Below are 25824 nucleotides of genomic sequence, written 5' to 3'. Positions count from 1 at the left end.
GCAGCTACGCTTGTTTTTAAATTTTCTATTTCGCTCTCTCCTCTCCCATCCTCCCCATCTTGGCCGGCGTTCCCTTACAGGTGTCACCAAGAAGCAAAGGCCGGCTAGTTTTCCGCCCCCAAAAAACAACAACTCTGGAGGAAGGAACTACAGGGACACAGAGAAAACCCACCATGCCAACTGCTCCTCTTTTTGGCAGCGGACAATAGTGAGTTTTCACAATTGCGAGTTTGATCGGGAGGGGACAGGGACAAGACTAACGGGACAGGCGAATGTCAAGGCCAGGGGGACGCACTGGTCTCCTTTCCCCGCTTTTAAAGGGTGTTTTGCTGGGTGTCTACTCATGGAAACTCAGAAAAGCGGGTCCATGGTTTCTGAAGGGGAACAAGGCAGCAAACCACCTGGTTGGCCTTTGTGGAGGACAGAATGCAAGACTGGATGAATCCCTAAATGCATTCTGATCTGTAAGTATAATTATTCCTATCAGGGAGGGTGTCTCTGCCGCCCTGAATGTGCAGCTGCCATCATCCCTGACCAGTGGGCTAGGCTAGGTGGAGTTGGTGGGAATTAAACGTTTCATCTCACTTTTCATTTGTATACCGCCTTTCTTACTATGCCCAAGGCAATACACAGCTACAAAATATACAACGAAGAACACATGCCTTATAATAATCAGATCCAATACAAAAACTTTAAAATGGAACGACGTATATCGAATAAAGTCCTATTCGATAATAAGATTCTAGCAACATTCCCAGAGCCACAGGCTCAGCTACATAAAAACTCAAAAGCCACGCTTTGAAAAGTACCTGGCAAGTTGCATTGTCCTAGGAGGAACACCTGAGCTTCTTAGCTATCTCAGCTTTGTGTGTTCTGCCGTTTTGTTTCTTAAAAGGCTCTAGCCTTCATGCTCCCAAACAGGGTTGTTGTTTTTTTAAAAAAAGAAATCTGATCATCTATGCCACACAACTTCTGAACACTTTTTCCCACCGCGGTGTTCACACTATGATCCTAGACAAGCATCCTATGCAATCGTCATAAAATCAGAGAGCTAATCCCATGTCTTCTGTTGCATCAAAGGCTAGGCTGTGGAAGCCCAGGGGATAAAATCCTCAGGAGGAAGGATCTGGGTGGGAGAGGCTCCTCAGTTGGGTCGTCTTAGCCTCACAGTACCCTGTCCATGAAATGGATATAATAACATGAGCCGACTAGGAATAAATAAGGAGGATGCAGCAGCTTGCAGATTTTAAATTGCTACGTAAATTTTGCATGGGCCACAATCTGGTAGGATCTCCGCCTGCACATAAGCTACTCAGGTCCTAAGGGGGTAACTAATTTAACACGCTACATTTAAACGGTGAGCAACAGCAGAAATGGTGTTCTCCAAACCCCTCAGGATCACACAGGGGTAACAAGATGATATGGATTATTCACAGTATAGCCGTCCTACAAGCCATCCTGTTGAACGAGCACTTTTCATTTCCCTGATGAAGAAATGCATATAATTCCCACCCCCCAATAAATGAATAAAAGCACAAGAACCTGCCACAACATTAAAAAAACCCCACCTTCACACTGATTCTAAGACAGGACACAGGTGTGCCTGCAGCAACAGGTTGTCTGAAGATCCCCACTTAAAACTAAATTAACGACAGAATTCAAGGCAGATGTTGATCTTCATCTGTAATAGCCAAAGGTACACCAACAAATCCAAAACATACTGAATTTTGGACCAAAAGAGAAAAGAAAAGAGGATGGTGTTGCAAAACCATTTGAGATAAGAAATTCATGTCCCTAGATGTGTGTGAGGCAGAAGAAAGTAATAATACAGAAAGGGAGATAAATAAGAACGACAAGAAGAAGACACCTTGATCCAAACTTGTGGCCATTTCAACTCAGCGGAAACTATTAAGCCACAAAACGAAGATGTATTAGCAGGGATTTGGGAAAGAATCAATCTGGCCGCAATGCTGTGGGAGAGCTAAATAAGCAGAAAGCATCAGAAACTAGACAATCTGAGTATTCCCACTGTACTTCATAGAACTGGGAGAGAGGTGGACATTATTTCCAGAGAAGCTGTGTCCTAATATTGGCAAGCTGTGTACAGACCGAAGTGTGAGGAGGAAGATCTCAGGACTACAGGAACTTTAACGCCACTGGGGAAGTGGGGAGTGGCAGCCAGGGTGAAACCCAAAATCTATCCATCAATCCATCCATAGGTTAGATAAATGTGAACACACACACACACACACCCGATGAAAAACAGATAAACTCCCACACCACAGATCTCGAGAAAGAACTCTGAATTTCTATGCTGGAAATCCAGGTAAGGCAGAATCTTCAGATTCTTGCCCATCAAAACACAAGTCGTACCTTTCCGGGGAGGTGGGGACCCCAAACGGCTAGGCGCTTCTGAATTTTCATTCATCTCATACATAACCCTGTGCAGATTAATTAGCCAAGCTGCACAGCTGCAAAGCCACAGGAGCAAAGATTTCAGCATTGGACTGGCACTTTACATACAGTTGGTCGATCAATTAATCCCATGATCGATGGTGATGGGTCGTCCCCCCCCCCCCCTTTATTCTACACGTCACCCTGGGCAAGATCAACAGTGTGCAAAAATCTGTGCTGTTAGGATGTATTAGTTGAGAACACACAGACAGACACACACACACCTTGGTTTATTTCCCTACGCAGCAAACACAAGCAACCTTGTTTTAATAACCCCGATACATTTCCTTTCCGTTCAGCGTCCGGATAGGAATCGACCCAGATGTTTCATTATTAAGGCAGAACGGCTCGTAAGGAAAAACAACAAAGTATCGCCTTACTCTCTGCAATTAAATATTTAAAAAGCTGGCGGATTAAGAGTTCGCGGAATCACCTGTTGAAGGGGACGCATCGCCCGGCAACAGCAGCGCCCAAATCGAAGGCAGGAGATTGTGTGTTTATTCTCTGAGAGAGAGAGAGAGAGAGAGAGAGAGAGAGAGAGAGAGAGAGAGAGAGAACTTACCTAGGCTGCAACTTTAAAGGGAGATGCTGAAGAGCCAAAATGCAGGACCGGCCTCTCTCCCCTTTGCAGATCTCCTTCCCCTTAAAGGCTCCAGCCAGCAACACTTGTTCCTCCGGTGACAGTTTGCACCCAGGTGGCCAGGCAAGGGAGTAGCTTGTGGTCCCAGCCGTGGCTTCAATATTAATATCAATCAAACCTGGGCATCTCTTCTCCTCCCCCCCCCCCCAACTCGATTCCAATTGGAGAGCGGCGGATGGGTGGGAAAAAGAGAACGGACCCGTCAGATTGCAGAAAGGCAAGCCTCGAATCCAGTTTAGAGAGAGGCAGAGAGATGATGCCTCGTCCACAGAGGTCTTTGGAAAACGGCTTCCCAAGCCAAAAGGTGCCAGGAGGATTCGCGAAGCTAATTCCTTGCAAATTTGCATTCCGTGGCACAGCGGATTAGTCCGGGAACCTGGACTCTCCCTCCTTTCCTAGACGACACTGCCTGCCTCTGCACTTTGCTGGATCTCAACATTTTTTTTCCCCTGCCTCTGCTGGTCTATAGGAAGAAAGGGGGGGGGGGTTGAACAATTAAAGCGACCCTGCACATTTCAGCCCGTGCTTTTAGCTTGGATACCCGGCAAAGCTGGCTGTTTTCTCCTTTAAAAAGCCTTGCAAGATGCTGGAACTGAGAGAGGCATGGTACCCAGAGGAGGGCAGCAGCGGGAGGAAGGGGGTAAAGAGAGGAGGGGGTGGGCAAGGCTGCGGCTCGAGGGCAAAAAGGAGCTCCCTGCCTGTTCTGCTTGCCCACATTTATAACCCACCATCTGGGGAAGAGGGGATGGCGCAGAAGAGGACAGCGCGAAACCTCCTTGTGTGCAAGGAACGGCCTCTCCACACCTGGAAGCATCTCTCAGATCCGAGGGGAAGCTATGAGCCACTGGGAGGCAGTAAAGCAAAGGGGAAGGTTGCAAAAAATGGCAGCCCCTGCCTGCCTCTGGGGTTCAGCAGCACAGAGGCAAAGATCTGGGGCTCGATTCACACAACCACACAGCTCAGGTCACGCCCACTGTGCATTTAAGGCACTCCTGCGTCCCTTTAACAGCCACAGTTTTCTTTCCCCACCTTGCAAAGGATCTTGGGAGCTGTAGTTTCCTTAGGGTGCTGACCTCTCACAGAGCTGCAGTTCCCAGGATCCTCAACAAACTACAGCCTCCAGGATCCCCCACAACTGTTAAAGGGGTATAAAAGTGCTTTGAATGTCTGGTGCAGATGCAACTGCGATGGGAGGGCACCTGTTTTTTGTGGGAAAGGTCCCAGGTTCAGTCCTGCTACCAGATTCTCCAGGTCTGGCTGAGAATGGTCCCGACCTGAAACCCAGTCTCTGCAGTCAATAATGAGCTAGACAGGACAATGAGATGCCCTGGTATAAGGCAATTATTTTTTTACGGGGCCTTCTCAGTGGTGGCTCCCAGACTTTGGAACTTCCTTCCTAGGCAGGCTAGACTGGCTCCATCCTTGCTCTCCTTTTGCTGGCGGGTAGAGACTGTTTTATTTCAGCCAGATTTGGGGGGTCTGCCTTTTTTTTTTTTTTAAAGGAACAGGATTTTAAATAGTGCTGCACTGCTTTTCCTTTCAGCCTTTTAATACAGCGGTACCTCAGGTTACATACGCTTCAGGTTACATACGCTTCAGGTTACAGAGTCCGCTAACCCAGAAATAGTGCTTCAGGTTAAGAACTTTGCTTCAGGATGAGAACAGAAATCGTGCTCCGGCGGTGCGGCGGAAGCGGGAGCCCCCATTACCTAAAGTGGTGCTTCAGGTTAAGAACAGTTTCAGGTTAAGAACAGACCTCCGGAACAAATTAAGTACTTAACCTGAGGTACCATTGTAGATCTGTTTTTCTATTGCTTTAATCCTTTTACAGTTTAAGTCCTATTTAAAATACTTTTTCAGCCTTCTGCCTTTTACCCGCGTTGTTTTAATTTGTGTAAAGCGCTTGGACTCCCGGTCTGGGGGATTGTAGAATATAAATGAATCATAGGGTCGTAGAATTGTTAAGAGTTGGAAGGGACACCCCCAGGTCATCTAGTCCAACCCTCTGCACTGCAGGAACCTAAACTAGATCACACATGACAGATGGCCACCCAACCTCTGCTTAAAAAAGCTCCAAGGAAGGAGAGGCCACAAATATAACAGCAATTGTAATAAATTGGTAAATCATTAGATTATTAATCTCAGGTTCACGAGTTCGAGCCCCACGTTGGGCAAAAGATTCCTGCATGGCAGGGGGTTGGACTAGAGGACCCCCGTGGTTTTTTTCAACTCTACAATTCTACTGTTTTATTTAATAATAATAATAATAATAATAATAATAATAATAATAATAATTTGTCTCTGTAGTAGAGGATCTGCTTTGCCTGCAGTTGGTAACAGGTTGAACTGGAAACTTATGTTGTGGGTGGCCCTGAGATCTACGGATGAAGGGAGATATGCAAATTTAATTAAAAATAAAAATAAAAACAACTCCCAGCACCTCCAGACAGGACTGCGAAAGGCTACTGTCTAAAACCCCAAACAGCTGCCAGCTGTTGCTCATAATCCTGAGCTCGATGGACCAAGAGTGTGACTCACAGAACAGCTCAGCAGGTTAGAGTATGGTGCTGAGAATGGCAAGGTTGCAGGTTCGATCCCCGTATAGGACAGCTGCATATTCCTGCATTGCAGGGCGTTGGACTACTAGATGATTCTCAGGGTCCCGTCCAATTCAATAATTCTATGGCTTGGTTTAAAGGCAGCTCCTTTAGGTCCTATGCCCAACAACCCCTTTCCCCTTTATTGCCGATTTACGCAGCAGGGTTGCACAGTCGTACCTTGGAAGTCGAACAGAATCCGTTCCAAAAGTCCGTTTGACTTCCAAAACGTTCGGAAACCCAAGCGCGGCTTCTGATTGGCTGCAGGAAGCTCCTGCAGCCAATCAGAAGCCACGAAAGCCCCGTCAGACGTTCGGCTTCCAAAAACAGTTTGCAAACCGGAACAGTCACTTCCAGGTTTGCTCCATTCGGGAGCCAAAACATTCGGGAACTAAGATGTTCCAAAACCAAGGTAGGACTGCGCCTAGTTTACAGAGGTGGCAAGGCACTCTGCACATGCTCAAGGAACTCTATACTGGAGTGTGGAGTCTTGGGACCCAAAAGCAGAATAATAGGGGATTAAGCCGCAAAGAAAATCACTGATCGGAAGGAGTCAGTATTTGCTTTAATGTTATTCCATAAAAAGTAAAGCAGAGCAGAATGGGGGTGGAGGATACATGAAACCCCCAATACCAGACTAAATAGGTCGTATATGTATATATGTGTGTATATCTCACATATCTGCATTAGAAGCATAAACCAGAGAGGAATTTCAGCTTACTTCCCCATGGCGTAGCATTCCTTGCTAGACTACCAGAGGATTCTGTGTTTACTTAAACTCTATACTCCTTTCCCATATACTGTAGATGGATAGCTATTCAATGTTTTCTTGGGGGGGGGGGGATGTAAAGGCAACACTATAATTACTAGGCGGTTCTGAGCACTTTTCCCAAGGCTGTCTGTAAGGCGCTGGAGGATTAACAAGTCATCTCTAACCCTGATTGGTTTATTTACGGGCTTTTCTGTTTTCCCAAACTGGACGCTTAACCGTGCAAACACTTCCGAAACTGGAACTTCAGGTTGAAAAAGTAACCCGCCGCATTCCATCGCTCCTTCCGCAAGAAATTTACAAGAAATCCGAACTCGGGAGCTTAATTATGCCCCGGCCTTAGGCAAAACCATCAGACTCTCTCCATCACTCAGCCCAGCACAGGTATCTGTAGACAAACTGGGGACAGAGAGGCTGATATTTTTATACTTCTGGGTACAAGCAGAAGATAAGCAACGCCGCTTAAATCAGCGTCCGTGGAGACACCCATAAGCCCATCCCCTGTGCCCCGTAAGAACGCCATGAAATTCCAAACATGAATTGCACATTTGTTCGAAAGCCAATTAAAGCCAGTTTAATTAATTCAACAAAATTGGTCCAGGGACACCAGCTTTTCAAAGTCTGAGAGTCACTTTACACTTCAGTGGCCCCCTGCCACCTCTTAGCACAAACACACCCCCAGTAATTCCCCCCAGGGGGCAGTAGCAGCCAATTTTGGGAACCGCTTCTCTACAACGTGGGGGTGTGGGGTGCCCAAATTCGACAGCGTTAGTCCTCAACACTTCACTTTCAGACCCTGTTGAACTAGACTAGGAAGTTTTATCAGCAGCTATTATTAGCCACGAGGATAGTTAAATGGAGGCTCCAGATTCAGTGGCAGTGTATCTGTAGGTGTCACTTGCTGGGGAACAGGCAACCAGGGAAGGACAGATGTCCGCATGGCCTGCTTGAAGGAACATCTGGAAACATCTGGGTGGGTGCTGTGATAAGCAGGGTGTTCGACTAGACCTGAGAGGGGGCATCTGTAGTCCCTTGGAAGTTGCTGGAAGACCATTCCCATCATCCCACAACTATTGATGTTGAAGCCTGGGACTGATGGGAGCTGGGAGTCCGTCCTGATGGACCTTCCTTGCCCAGATCCAGCAGAGTTCTCACCTTCAAGAGATGGAGGCACCAGAAACGGAGGCATTTCCGAAGCCAAGCAAATGTGGAGCTTATTAGGAAGCTACGGGAGGAATTCCTCCAGAGGCAGGAACAACATGCAACACTGTAAAGAGGGGAGCAGATTCATTTCTTTCACACACACCAAAAGAGAAGAACGGTGCCTGCACATTTTGCTGGAAATGGGACGGAAGGAAACTGGGAATTTGGGGGGGGGGGGTATGGTTCATCTGGAAGGAGAGGATTCCCTAATTTCCCCTGCAGTGGATGCCCACATGGGAATTGCTTTGAATCGAAGAATCATAGAATTATAGAGTTGGAAGGGCCTACGAGGCACATATAGTCTTACCCCCTGAAATGCACTGCAGGGGGTTGGACTGGATGCAGGGGGTCAAAGGCCTGGAAACGATGCCTTATGAGGAACGGCTAAGGGAGCTGGGCATGTTTAGCCTGGAGAAGAGGAGGTTAAGGGGTGCTATGATAGCCATGTTCAAATATATAAAAGGATGTCATATAGAGGAGGGAGAAAGGTTGTTTTCTGCTGCTCCAGAGAAGCGGACACGGAGCAATGGATCCAAACTACAAGAAAGAAGATTCCACCTAAACATTAGGAAGAACTTCCTGACAGTAAGAGCTGTTTGACAGTGGAATTTGCTGCCAAGGAGTGTGGTGGAGTCTCCTTCTTTGGAGGTCTTTAAGCAGAGGCTTGACAACCATATGTCAGGAGTGCTCTGATGGTGTTTCCTGCTTGGCAGGGGGTTGGACTCGATGGCCCTTGTGGTCTATTCCAATTCTATGATTCTATGATTCTAGGATGACCCTCAGGGGTCCCCCTTCCCACCCTCCATCTTCAGGTTGGTAGCAATGCTTATTTACTTAGGGTGAGGAAGAGTTATGGGAGTAGCTCCCTATACAGCTATCTTTGCTCTTCATCTTTGCTTTCACCCTGACCGATCCTCTACGTCTCTTTCCGATTATACTCAGATGCATCTCCACCGCCGAGACCGTGTAACACCAGTCCTGAAAGATCTTCATTGGCTTCCAGTATGTTTCCAAGCACAATTCAAAGTGTTGGTGCTGACCTTTAAAGCCCTAAACAGCCTCAGTCCTGTAGACCTGAAGGAGCGTCTCCACCCCCATCGTCCAGCCTGGACACTGAGGTCCAGCGCTGATGGCCTTCTGGCGGTTCCCTCACTGCAAGAAGTGAGGTTACAGGGAACCAGGCAGAGAGCCTTCTCAGTGGTGGCTCCCGCCCTGCTTGTCATCAAGAGTCCAAATGGCAAAGTCACATTTCAATTGGCTTTTGGACAGCAGGAGTTTGTAGGAGTAAACGCCTTCTGTTACTTCGCCATCCTGGTGCCCTCCAGCTCCTTTGGAATACAATTCCCATCATACCTAACTGCTGAGCATGTGCTGGAAAGGGCTGATGGGAGTTGTGCTCCACAACATCTGGTGGACACCAGGTTGGCAAAGGCAGAGTCAAGATGGCAGGAACAAGCCGGCAGTAAATCACACTGTGTAAACTCTTCATTAGCAAAAACAGGATGTGCACAGGGGTGTCAGGCCTAATGAGCACAGCAACTCATCTCTGGCTGGTCTTGCCCCCATGAAGCAGTTGCTGAGATGGAAGGTCCCCTCCTCCTCACAGCTGCCTGGGTCCCCCTCTTCCCCAGGGCTTTCCCCAAGCAATCAGAGACTACGCTTGCATGAAGCCAACCTCTCCTCTGCCCTGTTCATGCCTCTCCTGGTTCAGGGAGAGGAGCTGGTCATAGCAAGAGGGGGAGACACCCCTGTGTCATCTCTGCCTCTTGGTCTCCCTTCTCTCCTGCTTCCAATTCTGTACTTCTCTCTGCCACCAACTCCCCCTGCTCACCAAACCCTGTTACCTCCTCATCTCCCGACACCTCCTCTTCCCGTTTTCCCCCTCTGACCCCTCATCACCACCCCTCCACCAATCCCTGGGCTCTGAGCCTTCCCCCTTTAGGGGTTCTCCAACTGGTTCCTCCCACCATTCCTTTGCATCCAACCAGCCTGTGACATAAGCTTTAAAAGTATGGATGGGAGTCCTGGGCCCTCCAGACTCCCAGCTGCCATCACCCCTGGCTCTTGTATTACGGGACCGCCTCTCCTGGTCTGCCCTGCAGAGGACCTTAAGGTCCATGAATAACCATAGTTTAGAGGTCCCGGGCCCTAAGGAAGTCAGACTATCCTCCACCAGGGCCAGGGCCTTCTCAGTGATGGCTCTGACCTGGTGGAATGCTCTGTCCCATGAGACCAGGGCCCTGCAGGATTTAACCTCCTTCCGTGGGCCTGTAAGACAGAGCTATTCCACCTGGCCTTTAATTTGAATTCAGCCTGATGTTTTATTTCCCTTCTCTTCTCTTCCCTCCCTCTCCCCTTTTATGAAGATCACTCGCTCTGAGACCCCACAGCTAATTCTCCCCTGGCCTCCTCGCTGGCCCAAGTAGGACTAATTCAGCCAGCTAGCCCTGGAGATTATCTAATGCTTATTAGACGGATTACCCCTAAATTGATTTCTGAACTTTGAATTTTATGGTTATTCATGGTTTTTCCCCTGTATTTTATGCTGCTTTTACAATTAAGTGTTTTACCGCATTTTTCGCCCGATAGGGCGCACCGGCCCATAGGGCGCACCAAATTTTTTGGTGGGGAAATAAATGGAAAAAATTTATTCCCCCCCAGGCGCGGGGCTGGGGCGGGGGAAGCCTGAGCTTCCCCCGACCCCAGCCCCCAGAACAGGCTGCTCTCCACAAGCTGTGGGAGCCCTCTCATGGCTTGCGCAGAGCTACCCGAAGCCCGGGAGCGACTGCTCAGTGCGCCCAGGCTTTGGGATAGAGGCAGCTCTCCGCAAGCTGTGGGAGGGCTCCCGCAGCTTGCGCAGAGCTACCCGAAGCCCGGGAGCGACTGCTCAGTGCACCCAGGCTTTGGGATAGAGGCAGCTCTCCGCAAGCCGTGGGAGGGCTCCCGCGGCTTGCGCAGAGTTACCCGAAGCCCGGGGCGCGACTGCTCAGTGCGCCCAGGCTTCGGGATAGAGGCAGCTCTCCGCAAGCCGTGGGAGGGCTCCCGCGGCTTGCGCAGAGTTACCCGAAGCCCGGGGCGCGAATGCTCAGTGCGCCCAGGCTTCGGGATAGAGGCAGTTCTCCGCAAGCCGTGGGAGCCCGGCGGGAACTCCCGCGGGCTCCCAAGGCTTGCAGATAGCTTCCTGAAGCCTGGAGAGCGAGAGGGGTCGGTGACAGGCCAAGAGGCAGAGATGAGTCTGGCTGGTGCAAAGTCACAGATGTCTCTCCTTCCTGCTACAACAAGCTCCCCTTGTGGTGTAGTGGTTAAGAGCGGTAGTCTTGTATTCTGGTGAACCAGGTTCGCGTCTCCGCTCCTCCACATGTAGCTGCTGGGTGACCTTCGACCAGTCACACTTCTCTGAAGTCTCTCAGCCCCACTGACCTCACAGAGTGTTTGTTGTGGGGGAGGAAGGGAAAGGAGAATGTTAGCCGCTTTGAGACTCCTTCGGGTAGTGATAAAGCGGGATATCAAATCCAAACTCTTCTTCCTCTTCCTCTTCCCCTCCCTCCTGGTTTCCCAGAACCAGAAGAGGCGTGACGAGGGTGGAGTAGTTACCTTCACGCAGGCATAGTCTCAGATTGCTTGGGGAAAGCCCTGGAGAGGAGGGGACTTAAAGACAGCTGTGGGGGATGTCAGGATCATCTGTTAGCAATTTCACTCCTCCGATGCTGCATTTGTGATGGGTGTAAATCACATGCCTGTCTGAGCAGAGTGTGGTAAGATAGTCTTATCTCTTCCACTGTACAGTATGCACTTTGTAATGTACTTTCAGTTTTACTTGTGCCTGCTGCTCTCTCAGAGCTGGAGAGAACGGACGCCACTATGCTTTTGTCTGTACATAGTGTGCAAATAAATCGTAGTTTAGCTCTGCGGTGCCTCACGCTTCTTGCTGTGTTATGCCAGGCATGTTAGTGTGCATATACCATCTGGTATACGTCACTGAGCGCACTGGAAGAGAAGGGAGATGCCTTTTCCAGAGCTGCACGTACCAGAGGATGCTCAGAGTTTTGGGGGCTTGCAGGCACCCAACATCTTCGTTCTCAGAAACCGCTTCATGGGAGCAAGACCTACCCGAGATAACTTACTGTGCTCGTTAGGCCTGACACTCAGCCAAGTCTGAGGAAGTTGTGTTTTTGCTAATGAAGAGTTAACTGCAACTGTGATCAGTGTTATTTACTGCCAGCAGCCTCCTGCGACACAGCCTGAGTGACAGCTCAAGGATGATACTCCATTTCGGCAGGGACTTAATTTCTTCTTTGTTGTGCAGCGCTGAGGACACGTTGGACGGCCTTTAGATGGGTGGTGGGGAACCTCTGGTCTGCGGGCCAAATTAGGCCTCTCTTGCCCCCCCCCCCCCCGCAAAATCTGGTCAAGCCAAGTCCACCAGCCATACTACGTTTTATATGCGACATCAGGTGTAGAGCAGGTAAAGCAAGCAGGAGCTTTGCAGGCACCTTATTAGCTGATTGTTAGGGCTTGCAAAGCACAGGGCTCACGACATCATTGTCGGCGAGCCCATCTGTCAAACCCAACCTGCAGAGGGTTGGGGAGGTAAGGCCAGATCCATTGCCTAACCCAGTCCCCTATTGTGCTCTGGATATTGTCGGACCCCAACACCCATCACCCCAGACCACTGGCTATGCCAGGCAGGGGCTGGTGGGAGATGGACTACAGCAACATCTGGAGAGCGGCAGGTTCCCCATCCCTAGCTTAAAAGGTAAAGGGACCCCTGACCATTGGATCCAGTTGTGGCCGACTCTGGGGTTGCGGCGCTCATCTCGCTTTATTGGCCGAGGGAGCCGGCGTACAGCTTCCGGGTCATGTGGCCAGCATGACTAGGCCACTTCTGGCGAACCAGAGCAGCGCACGGAAACGCCGTCTACCTTCCCGCCAGAGCGGCACCTATTTATCTACTTGCACTTTTTGTGCTTTCGAACTGCTAGGTGGGCAGGAGCAGGGACCAAGCAACGGGAGCTCACCCCGTCGCGGGGATTTGAACCGCCAACCTTCTCATTGGCAAGTCCTAGGCTCTGTGGTTTAACCCACAGCGCCACCCGTGTCCCTTCATCCCAAATTCTTAAAGAAATGGGAGTGCCTGATCACCTCATCTGTCTCCTGAGAAATCTCTATGTGGGACAAGAAGCTACAGTTAGAACTGGATATGGAACAACTGATTGGTTCAAAATTGGGAAAGGAGTACGACAAGGCTGTATATTGTCCCCCTGCTTATTTAACTTATATGCAGAATTCATCATGCGAAAGGCTGGGCTGGATGAATCCCAAGCCGGAATTAAGATCGCCGGAAGAAATATCAACAACCTCAGATATGCAGATGACACAACCTTGATGGCAGAAAGTGAGGAGGAATTAAAGAACCTTTTAATGAGGGTGAAAGAGGAGAGCGCAAAATATGGTCTGAAGCTCAACATCAAAAAAACGAAGATCATGGCCACTGGTCCCATCACCTCCTGGCAAATAGAAGGGGAAGAAATGGAGGCAGTGAGAGATTTTATTTTCTTGGGCTCCATGATCACTGCAGATGGTGACAGCAGTCACGAAATTAAAAGACGCCTGCTCCTCGGGAGAAAGGCGATGGCAAATCTAGACAACATCTTAAAAAGTAGAGACATCACCTTACCAACAAAGGTCCGTATAGTTAAAGCCATGGTTTTCCCGGTAGTGATGTATGGAAGTGAGAGCTGGACCATAAAGAAGGCTGATCGCCGAAGAATTGATGCTTTTGAATTATGGTGCTGGAGGAGACTCTTGAGAGTCCCATGGACTGCAAGAAGATCAAACGCATCCATTCTTAAGGAAATCAGACCTGAGTGCTCACTGGAAGGACAGATCGTGAAGTTGAGGCTCCAATACTTGGCCACCTCATGAGAAGAGAAGACTCCCTGGAAAAGACCCTGATGTTGGGAAAGATGGAGGGCACAAGGAGAAGGGGACGACAGAGGATGAGATGGTTGGATAGTGTTCTCGAAGCTACAAACATGAGCCTGACCAAACTGCGGGAAGCGGTGGAAGACAGGAGTGCCTGGCGTGCTCTGGTCCATGGGGTCATGAAGAGTCGGACACGACTAAACGGCTAAACAACAACAACAACAAAGCCTAATGGTGATTTGGGAAATTCTTCTGCAGAAAGTATGAAGGGATTGGCTTGGGCAGATCACACTGGGGACACAACGGGAAAATGCACCAAGGCACGAACTTGAAAAAGAATACATCTTGAAATTGTTTTGTGAAAGAATCCCCAAAGCTACACATTTTTGTCGCAGACAGAGTGCTTTAGACAAGAAATCCGATTGCGTAGGAACATCATGACGCCGTGAGATCTCAGCACACGAAAAGGCTGTTAAGACATAACTTGGGGAAGAACAAGCAGACACAAGCTCCGGTTCTGCATGCCTTCCTCCAATTAGACACAGGGATTTGGCATAACCTCAGTATGCGACAAACCAGTTTGCCATTCCATCCCGAATCTGGCAATCCGGGATTGAAAAACAAAACTGATTCCACGAGTGCCAGGACTTCCAGCCAGGCAGTGGAACATTTCTGCCCTCTCCTTTCCCTATGTCTCCCTCCTCTAAATCCCCTCCAAAGGGTTTGGGGGGGGGGGACCCAAAACAAATTTAGGGAGCATGAAGGCGGAGGATAGGATAGGGAAATTCCACACAGCTCTAAGTCCTCACACTAGCAGGACTGTCTAGCTAGATGCTGTCCATAGTTTGGAGGCAAGCTTTGGTTGACTGGGTTTGGACACAACAGGAAACCATGGTTTGCTGCAAGCTGTGATGCAGGATTTCAAAGTTTCATATTGAAATATTACAGGAATATGAAATTTCTGTATTACAGGAAATAAGCAAATACGATTTCAATCTTTAAAACTTATTCTCTTAGGTCTTTCGATAACTTCCCCACTTTCTGTATGCGAGCTGCAATTTCTGCAGGACCAACCATGGTACTTGAGAACCACGGGTGGTAGTCAACTAGCTTTTACTCAGAGTAGACCATAATCAATGACCATAATTAGGCTAGGCGCATTAATTTCAATGGGCCAACTCTGAGTAACACATGAGCATTGCAGGATGTCTTCAGGAGAAGAAAAGGCTCATAAAGAAGACATTCGGCTGAAACCACCTTCAAATTTCAATCTCTCCCTTTATAGACACATCAGCTTCTCAAAGCACAAGCCTTGTGCCCTACGAGTTCTGGAGCTTCTACTTAAATGATGACACCTCTCTTTTGTAGGCTCCTTGCATCCATTTATTAAAAGCTTTGCACTCTAATTTTCCAAAAGCATCCCACATAAAACCCTACCACAGTAATGTATGTTTTAAACCCACATACCCTGCGCCCCCCTTTTCGCACCAAATATCCTGCCCACTGAAAGTCGGCTGAAGCAATACAGTGGTACCTCAGGTTACATACGCTTCAGGTTACATACACTTCAGGTTACAGACTCTGCTAACTCAGAAATAATACCTCGGGTTAAGAACTTTGCTTCAGGAGGAGAACAGAAATCATGCTCTGGCGGTGCGGCGGCAGCAGGAGGCCCCATTAGCTAAAGTGGTACCTCAGGTTAAGAACACTTTCAGGTTAAGAACAGACCTCTGGAACGAATTAAGTACTTAACCTGAGGTACCACTGTAATGCCCTGCAGATGTTCTAGAGCTGGGGTAAAAAACACATGGCTCTCCAGATGTTGTTAGACGCCAAGTCCCATTGGCCAAAGTTTCAGGGATGCTGGAAGCTGCCAGCCCAGAAACATCGGGGGGGGGGGGTGCACAAGTTTAAGAAGACGCTGAGGAGCATCTCCCAGAAGCAACAAACTTCTGACCATTTTTAAACAGGGCAGCGACTGATATAAGCATGTCGTTTTGCGATTCAAACCCATGATCTGGAAGAGAAAACCCCTTTCCTCTGGCACTCGCAATGTGTCTTCTCATTAATAATAATAATAATAATTTATTTATACCCCGCCCATCTGGCTGGGCTTCCCCAGCCACTCTGGGCAGCTTCCAACAAAATATTAAAATACAGTACAGTGGTACCTCGGGATGCGAATGGGATCCGTTCCGGAGCCCTGTTCTCATCCTGAATAGATCATAAGATGTGTCTGCATGTCTGCACATGTTGCGTTTTGCTGCTTCTGCGCATGCGCGTGACATCATTTTGAACGTCTGCGCATGCGCGAGCGGCGAAACCCGGAATTAACAAGCTCCGTTACTTCCGGGTTGCCGCGGAGCGTAACTTGAAAACGCTTAACCTAAAACGCGTTCAACCCGAGGTATGACAGTAATGCATCAAACGTTAAAAGCTTCCCTAAACAGGGCTGCCTTCAGACGTCTTCTCAAAGCACCCTCAACAGGTGAGGAGCTGAAGACACCTGGACTGGCAACATCCGGCTTGACAACTTGCACACGGGGCCCCCACAATTCGCTCATGGGCCTCGCGGTCCACTTTGGGGCAGCCCGTGCCCAGTTAGACAACATTCCTTACGTCGCAATATCCCAGTTGCGAAACAGAAAGTGCCTCACAGCTCCTGAGCATCCTTGTTCTGACAACTCAGTCTCCCTGCAATGCAGCGCCACGGCTTCAGTGCTCACAGGGAGCGTCTGTCTGTTGACGTGGTGCCCGCAACGAACTCTTGAGGCAGTTGGCACATGCCACTTCTCAGATGCTCCCGGACCCTCCCAAAGAAAAGCAAATGTTTCCATCCTGGACGGCACTTAGCCGCAGGCAGAAATCCAGACCTTCCTGTTCCAAGCGCAGCAGGAACAGCCGACAAGGGAATGCCACAACATGCTGCACATTGCCCACCTTGACAAAGAACATTGCCTTTTCCTCCTGCCTCAGGCGCAACAGCCATGCTGGCCGGGAGTCCAAAATATCTGCAAGGTGTCACAACATTATGATGGAAGATTGGGAAAAATTATGGAAAACGGATTTAAAATTCACAGACTGTTCCCTGTTGAAGGAGAACTACCGGTACATGAAGATGATGTACAGATGGTATGTGACACCAGTACACTTAGGGAAAATGTATAAAACTAGTTCAAATATATGTTGGAAGTGTAAGGAAAAGGAGGGGACGTTTTATCATATGTGGTGGGACTGTAATGTAATTAAAAAATTTGGGGAAATGATATATAATGAAATGAAGAAAATGTTCCATCTAACATTTGTTAAAAAACCTGAAGCATTTTTGTTAGGGATTGTAGGGAAAGACCTGCCAAAAAGCTGAAAAACATCTTCATATATGCGACAACGGCCGCAAGAGTCCTAATAGCACAAGGATGGAAGACTGAAGAAACTTCAACTAAAGAATCATGGCAAGAAAAACTGATGGACTATGTAGAGCTGGCAAAATTGACAAATTGGAAAGACCCTGATGTTGGGGAAGATGGAGGGCACAAGGAGAAGGGGGCGACAGAGGACGAGATGGTTGGACAGTGTTCTCGAAGCTACCAGCATGAGTTTGACCAAACTGCGGGAGGCAGTGGAAGACAGGAGTGCCTGGCGTGCTCTGGTCCAGGGGGTCACGAAGAGTCAGACACGACTAGACGACTAAACAACAACAAGGTTTAAGGTGCCAATTGGCAATTAGCTTATAGATCTGAGTTTCTAATGCTGGTACCAAGTCAGAAAAGGCTAATATAGAGCCACCCCAGTTTCTTCTGCAGAAACGAAAGTAATCAGGATCTGAAACTAAGACACTTCCTCATATTGTCAGTCAAGGCATTTGTGGAATCACAGAATTGTAGAGATGGAAGAGACTCAAAGGGTTATCCAGTCAAGACCCCCCCCCCCAAAAAAATGCAGGATTCACTGCTGTTCTTGCACTGTATGCAAGAATCTCCAGCTAACAGAAGACCCACCGGCTCTCTTGCAACTTGTATTTGGGAGCCGATTGTTCCCATTTCACAGATGGAAAACTGAAGCTTTGAAAAAGGTCAAGTTAGCTAACCAGACATTCATCCCCCCTTGCTTGTGTAATAAGCAGCCAAATTATGTTTGGGCCACGCCTTTGTGATCCATCTAATTAAAGGGCGGAAAACGTCGCTGGAATGATGTGTTATTTCAGACAATAGCAAGACAACAACTCGGGCTGTTGTTGCTTCCCCCTCTGCAACCGACTCCCCAACAGGGAAATTGTCCTCTTAAAAAAAAAAAAAAAGGTGTTCCTTGGATGACAGAGACGCTTGTTTTGAAAACTGCCATTTGCCGTATATTATTGAAAGTGTTAACTCTGCTCAAACTTCTTGGACTTATTGGACAGCCTAACATTTGCAACTTTTGTTTTGCAATTTTGAAAGGAAAGCAGGAAAAGAAACCAGGCAAGCTTAGATCTGTCCCTGTGGCACAGAAACATCTGAAGCCGCAGATCCTTGCCCTCCAGCCATATGGATGTAAGGAACAGCCTCACACATCATTTTTGCAAGTGACAAGAATGAGACAGTTCTGCAATATGCAAAAGTATGCAGGGATCTTGTGCTGGGTTTTTCTGGGCGGGGAGAGACACAAAATCAAAACACAAGTCGGATAATGTGTTTACTGGCATGCGATGGGGGTCAGGCATGTTACCCAACAGTTAATTATGCAAACTGTCCTCAAACGAAGTGTCAGTTGGGAACCTTGCATAAGATCCTACATCAAGCAATTTGCCTGGGCTCTAGGGGTTTATCTCTGTCATTTCTACGCCTTGCAAAGCCATAGATGGCTTCAGGACAGGAGATAGGCTCTAATGGCATCTTAAAGGCCCACATATCCGATTAATCTGGCCGCCCAGGAAGTCCAAGGCAATGCATTTTTAAATTATTGACAACTACCAATCCACAAATATTATTGCCACGAACGAAAGCACAAAAAAACAACAACAGAGGAAATGTGGCATGCCCAATCTTGTTGAGAGTGGAGGGCAGAAATGAAGGAAGCAAAGATTTGCCAGACTCCCCTACAGGTAGGTTTGTGTGTGTTTGTGTGGACATATGCATCCCTTCCTTATGAGTACATGACAATCTGTAACAAGAATCATATTCCAGGCAGGTTTGCTCTGAAGGAAAGGGCACAGATAAAAGCAGAACAGAACCTTCAGAAAGAAGACATGTTTTGCAAAAAAAGATGAATAATCATCCACTTAGGAAGACAGGAAACTGGCTTTTGCTGAGGCCGCATCTGCAATATACATTGAAAGCACTCTCCCCAACTTTAAACAGTCATAATAATAATAATAATAATAATAATAATAATAATAATATTTTATTTATACCCCGCCCTTCCCAGCCAGAGCTGGGCTCAGGGTGGCTAACACCAGTAAAATTACAATAAAAACATAATAGGGGGAAGAAGAAAAACCCAATTTAAAATACAGGTTAAAATACAATTTAAAATGCAGCCTCATTTTAATAGGAGGCCATAGATCAAGACCATCAGGGGAGAGAAACATAAGGCTCTGACTGAGTCCAAACCAAAGGCCAGGCGGAACAGCTCCGTCTTGCAGGCCCTGCGGAAAGATGTCAAGTCCCGCAGGGCCCTAGTCTCTTGTGACAGAGCGTTCCACCAAGTCGGGGCCAGTACTGAAAAGGCCGTGGCCCTAGCTGAGACCAATCTAACCACCATGCGATTTGGGACCTCCAAAGTGTTGTCATTTGTGGACCTTAAGGTCCTCCGCGAGGCATACCAAGAGAGGCAGCCCCCCCAAAAAAATCCTGGGAACTGTAGTTTTTTCAGGGTGCTGAGTGATGTTAGGTACGGTAAAGGGACCCCTGACCATTAGGTCCAGTCGTGGACGACTCTGGGGTTGTGGCGCTCATCTTACTTTATTGGCCAAGGGAGCTGGCATACAGCTTCCAGGTCATGTGGCCAGCATGACTAAGCCGCTTCTGGCGAACCAGAGCAGCACACGGAAACGCTGTTTACCTTCCCGCCAGAGCGGTACCTATTTATCTACTAGCACTTTGTGCTTTCGAACTTCTAGGTTGGCAGGAGCAGGGATCGAGCAATGGGAGCTCACCCCATCGCGGGGATTCGAACCGCCAACCTTCGTTTGACAATCAATCCCTCTTCCCTGGGAACTCTGGGAAGTGTGGCTCTGCAAAGGGGAAATGGGTTTCCTAACAACTCTCCGCACCCTTAACAAACTACACCTCCCAGCATTCTCTGGGGGAAGCCAGTACTACTTAAAGTGTTATGATACAGCTTTAAATGTGCAACACAGATGAGGCCTGAGTCTGACAATTGGAATATGTAAGCTCAGGATAGTCTGCTGGCACATTTGCAAAGCTAAGCAGGGTCCAGTATGCTTTCAAATTGGATGGGAGACCAACTGAGTGTTGAGATTCCTGCCTTGCAGGAGGTTGGCCAAGATGACTCTTAGGGTCCCTTCCAAATCTACAATTCTACGATTCTATGACTGAGCTATGGCCCTTCCCCAAATTATCATTCCTGTACATAATTACAAGTTCTACAAGGGAGGAGGGAAGAGAAGAGGAAGGTCAAGGCCTTACAGCCCTACTGTCAACCAAACTCCATCCATATGAGCTGCTTAATGTATCCTACGCACTGCGATTTTGGAGTGACGCCTACAAGCAAGAGGCTTCACTTTAGGAAGTGATGACTGCTCATGTAAAACTGGATATTTACAGCTCTCCATCAGCACAGAACAGTACGTCCTGTGCATGTTAGAAAATATATTCCCTGAAGCGTGGACAGGTAGGAGATTTATTCATTTTGTACCACGGATCTAGGCAATTTGCTTGGCCTTCAAGAGACCAGAACACTCCCACAGAGACTACGGGATTGTCGGTGCCCAACAATTAAAACTCCTCTTGAGTGCAGGTACAGACAGCCGAGCAAACTGCTGAAAGCTGCTCTGCAGCTTGGAAGTACTGAAACCAGGTTTGCCCGCTTTGGTTTCTCAAGGGTAGCCATCTCTCAAAAGCATTGCAAAATAAAGACTACACTCATGCATTACGAAAAGTGATGGTTTCTGGCTTGTCATGGTTTACTGTGAAAAAGCAGAGAACTGACACTGCCCAAGCACTCTTGCTTTCCTTCTCCTCTAATGTAAGCAGGACGAACAAACCCAGAATCCACAACTAACCTTGGCTTCCAGTTATGGTTAAATACTTGGTAGTGGCTGGCTGCTCCTCAACAAGCCACGACTCCCAGGGAGTCACATAAACCATGGTTTGCTGCTGGTCCCACTGTGGTTTTGGTATTTGTTCATCTTGCTCTCTCTAGGAGAAGAGCAAAGCCAGAGGGACTAAGCAGCGTACACCACCAACGGGCTACTCGTTCACAGTTCATTACGGAAAGTAAGAAACCACAGTTTATTGTGCCAACACAAATCCGAGCTCTCGTTTAGAACCCCGCTTCATAGCCAAACCATTTTATCAGAAACCAAGGGAGAAATCCAAGAGAGCATTCTAGATCTTTCTCAGCTTCCACCTGCCACTCCGTTTGATGAAATATTATTCATTGGTTTTGAAGAGATAACTCCCCTTTTCTCTCTCGATATAATTGTCCGACCACAAATGCCGCCGCCATCCCAGCTAGTGATTGTGGATCTCCCTAATTGCAACACTTTTCAACCTCCGCTGCGACTCACCAGCTCATCATCGCTGCAGCCTCAACCCTCAACACCAGTGGGATGCATCTGCTAAATCCTAATGCACATCGTCATTCCAGTGTCAAACCAACCCATCTTGATGCCCCAGCCTTTGTTATTTATTTATTTATTTATTTATTTATTTATTTATTTATTTTGTCTGCCCTTTGCCCTAAGGTCCCAGGACAGGTCACAACCATAGCTGTCATCTTTTCCCTTTTCTTGCGAGGAATCCTATTCGGAATAAGGGTATTTCCCTTTTAAAAAGGGAAAAGTTGACAGCTATGGTCACAACAGTTCAAAAAACAACATTTGGAATCGTTTTAAGACAAATGACAATCCCAGGACAGTGCAAATGAAGATCGTGCTTGTTCCAGGTGTCTTGAGCATCATATCTGGGGGACCTCCTTCTGCTTACCTGGGGAAGGTGAGAAGCTCCGGTTCGCAGTGTTCTAGAAGGAACATGGCAATACCGGATTGGGAATATCATTATTATTATTACTTAAATTTATATACTATAAAGGTAAAGGGACCCTTGACTGATAGGTCCGGTCGTAGCTGACTCTGGGGTTGCGGCACTCATCTTGCTTTATTGGCCGAGGGAGCCGACGTACAGCTTCCGGGTCATGTGGCCAGCATGACTAAGCCACTTCTGGCGAACCAGAGCAGTGCACAGAAACGCCGTTTACCTTCCCGCCAGAGTGGTACCTATTTATCTACTTGCACTTTGACGTGCTTTTGAACTGCTAGGTTGGCAGGAGCAGGGACCGAGCAACGGGAGCTCACCCCATCACGGGGATTCAAACCGCCGACCTTCTGATCGGCAAGTCCTAGGCTCTTTGGTTTAACCCACAGCGCCACCCGCATTACCCACTGCCCGATACCTGGGTGCTATGGCCAAGGAGAACAATTTCATGGGGACTGGGCCAGGACACAATCCCCATTTCCTTCCTTCCATCCACCCCACCTCCAGAAGCATGGAAGTGGGTTTTGCAAGAACTCTGCATTTCTGCCCGTTACACCATTCCTCTCCTTAAGAGCTGACACCGGCATGCTGCCATAGCAGCCCTTATTTTCAAAGTTCTCCCCTCCTTCCTCCATTACTAACAAGTTATCTCTTTCTCTCTCTCTTCCATTCCTAATTTCTATTGCTCCCAAGGTCTGGAGCTGCCTTTCCCTATTCGATCGCGGTTAGACACAGCCAAGCGGCAGGACACAGACCTTACATGCGTAAGGCTCCCAGGTTCAGCACCTTTGTGTAGCTCCAGAAGAAAAGGGGTCCCGGGTAGCCGAATAACAAAAGCCAGGGACTCTGGTGATGCACTGCCAGTTAAAGGTATGCAGCACTCAGCTACCCGGAATGAAAAAGGCCCCCTCTCCCCAGCATAAGGACAGCTCCAAATGTTCAAGAAGCCAGCTCCCCTCTTTTTTACAGAATCACAGAATTGTAGAGCTGGAAGAGACCACAAGCTTCACCTAGTCTCCAGAGGGTGGAAACATGACAACAAGCCTTTTTTGCGGTGGCTCCCTGTTTGTGGAACGCTCTCCCCAGGAAAGCTCTCCAGGCACCTTCATTACATATATTAAGGCGCCAGGCAAAAATGCTTCTCTTCTGCCAGCCATTCCAAATGTACTGGCTCCCACTACATTTCCGAGCACAATTCAATGTGTTGGTGCTGACCTTTAAAGCCCTAAACGGCCTCGGTCCGGTATACCTGAAGGAGCATCTTCCTGGACACTGAGGTCCAGCACCAAGGGCCTTCTGGCAGTTCCCTCGCTGCAAGAAGCCAAGTTACAGGGAAACAGGCAGAGGGCCTTCTCAGTAGTGGCACCCGCCCTGTGGAACGCCCTCCCACCAGATGTCAAAGAGGAAAACAACTACCAGACTTTTAGAAGACATCTGAAGGCAGCCCTGTTTAGGGAATTTCTAATGTTTAATAGATATTGTATTTTAATATTCTGTTGGAAGCTTCCCAGAGTGGCTGGGGAAACCCAGCCAGATGGGTGGGGTATGAATAAATTATTATTATTATTATTATTCAGCTGATTAACATTCTATGCCTTTTAAAATGTGTTTGTGAGAGGTGGATTATTGCTATGTCTTTGCTTCATTGTGTATTTTGTATTATCGTTTTATTTATTTATTTTTCATTTATTACATCTGTATACCATCTTATTGGCGACGCGGGTGGCGCTGTGGGTAAAACCTCAGCGCCTAGGACTTGCCAATCGCATGGTCGGCGGTTCGAATCCCTGTGGCGGGGTGCGCTCCTGCCGTTCGGTCCCAGCGCCTGCCAACCTAGCAGTTCGAAAGCACCTTCAGGTGCAAGTAGATAAATAGGGACCGCTTACTGGCGGGAAGGTAAACGGCATTTCCGTGTGCTGCACTGGCTCGCCAGATGCAGCTTGTCACGCTGGCCCCGTGACCCGGAAGTGTCTGCGGACAGCGCTGGCTCCCGGCCTATAGAGTGAGATGAGCGCACAACCCTAGAGTCTGGCAAGACTGGCCCGAACGGGCAGGGGTACCTTTACCTTTTACCATCTTATTCTGCCAAGGAGCTCAAGGTGGCGTACGTGGTTCTCCTCCTCCCCTATTTCATCTTCACAACACCCCAGCAAGGCAGATTAGGCTTAAGAGATGGCAACCACCCCAACATCACCCAGTGTGCTTCATGTGGGGATTTGAACCTTGGTCTCCCAGGTCCTAGTCCTACACACGATAACCATTCTACCACACTGGCTTGCCCTTCAGATGAAGGGCGGTATACAAATTTAATAAATAATAGTAATAGCCCAGCCCCCTGCAATGTAGGGATCTTTTGCCCGACATGGGGCTCAAACCCACAACCCGGAGACTCAATGTCCCGAACTGAAATCCTAATCTCTTTCGAGTGACAATGGAGTGCGCCTCTGGGGGTGAAGTCAAACCACTGTGTTTGCAGCTTTCAAAGTGACCCCGGGGGGGGCGCAAGCCTGAGCAGTGTGTATGGAGGTCCTGGGCTGCCCGGGTGACAAGACCCCCCCCTCTTGGCCTCGCTGCTGTGGTCCAAAGGAAACCAGAGCAAGATGCAGCAACTTAGCTACAGGAGTTGCCAGAAGGAGGAGTTCAAGGCACCACCCAACTGTCTTAGGGACCCAACTCTGGATTTGTGTAGGGTTCACAGTGGTACCTTAGTTCTTGAACTTAATATGTTCTGGGAGTCTGTTCGACTCCCAAAACCGTTCGAAAACCAAGGCACGCCTTCCGATTGGCTGCAGAAGCTTGCTAAGTGGAAGCCACGTCAGATGTTTGGCTTCCGAAAAACATTCGCAAACCGGAACACTTACTTCTGGGTTTGCGCCGTTCGGGAGCCGATTTGTTCGACAACTAAGCCGTTCGAGAACCAAGGCACCTCTGTACTTCTTAGCCCAGAGCATTCCAAAATGTGTCTCAAGACACATTAGTGCATCAGCGGCAGTGTCTAGGTGTGTCGCACGGACACTCCCCACTGTGTCGCAAAATGATGCATGTCTAAAAAGTGTGTCACCAACGTGAAAATTTTGGAAAGCTCTGCCTTAGCTTTTTCTTCTCCCGAAGCTATCCCACAAGACAGCGGAGGTTTAGGATCAGAGCTTTCCTTCTCCTAGATGGGCTTCCTTCCCAGGTGTACAAGCCCCACCTGCCCCTCACTTCCCTCTACTACAGCCAGTGCAAAACCCGCCTTCTTGACCACTGGACCCACTACCGTTCTCATCCACTCACACCAACGGAGCCTGTCTTCACATGCAGGGGAAATCCCTAACTCAGAAAGGCTTTGAGACTCATCGGCTCAAACCCTCATCTGGTTTAGCAGCTGCAGAATACAACCTGGAAAAGCTGACAGTTTCACATGAAGTACGAGAAGCTGCAAACAGCAAAGGCTATCAGATAATTAGCATTGACCATCATCAACACAAACACTTGTCTTTATACTCAGCTGGATAATCCCAGAGGTCCACTTGGGTTCCGATATTGTGGCTACCCCAAGGCAGGTAATTCTAGTAACAAGAGGCAAAGAATATACAGTGGTACCTCAGGTTACATACGCTTCAGGTTATATACGCTTCAGGTTACAGAATCCGCTAACCCAGAAATAGTGCTTCAGGTTAAGAACTTTGCTTCAGGATGAGAACAGAAATCGTGCTCCGGCAGCATGGCGGCAGCAGGAGGCCCCATTAGCTAAAGTAGTCTTCAGGTTAAGAACAGTTTCAGGTTAAGTACGGACCTCTGGAACAAATTAAGTACTTAACCTGAGGTACCACTGTAGCTATAAAAAGAGAACAGGTGCACTTGTTTGGAAAGGGCCTCGCAGAATTAATGGCACCTTTTGCAACCCATATATTGGTCAGCCACACACATCCCGGGACTGGACACCTTACAGGAAATGCTTGCAGCGGTCAAGATTTGTGAGTCCCCAATGAGCTGAACTGCTCTGCCACCTACAGCTCTTTTTGCTGAGGAGCAAAGCAGTCAGAACGCCAGAAAAGG

At 48.3% G+C, this 25824-nt stretch overlaps 1 protein-coding gene across 5 annotated transcripts in view; it reads right to left on the bottom strand.

Moving 5' to 3' along the window:
* The window catches only part of SLC4A11 (solute carrier family 4 member 11), a 229296-nt gene that overhangs the window by 136549 nt on the left and 66923 nt on the right, over positions 1–25824 (bottom strand). The window contains exon 1 of one of the 5 annotated variants that reach the window (XM_077933727.1): positions 3017–3501. The exons of the other annotated variants lie outside the window; for them this stretch is intronic. The gene's annotated coding sequence lies outside the window, so the exon portion shown is untranslated. Of the gene's footprint in view, positions 1–3016; positions 3502–25824 lie in introns of those variants that run through there. 5 annotated transcript variants of the gene reach the window in all.

The sequence above is a fragment of the Podarcis muralis genome, chromosome 9 (genome assembly GCF_964188315.1).
Source record: "Podarcis muralis chromosome 9, rPodMur119.hap1.1, whole genome shotgun sequence".
NCBI classification, from domain to species: domain Eukaryota; kingdom Metazoa; phylum Chordata; class Lepidosauria; order Squamata; family Lacertidae; genus Podarcis; species Podarcis muralis.
Note: the sequence above shows the minus strand (reverse complement) of the source record. Positions and strands in the feature narration are given on the sequence as shown.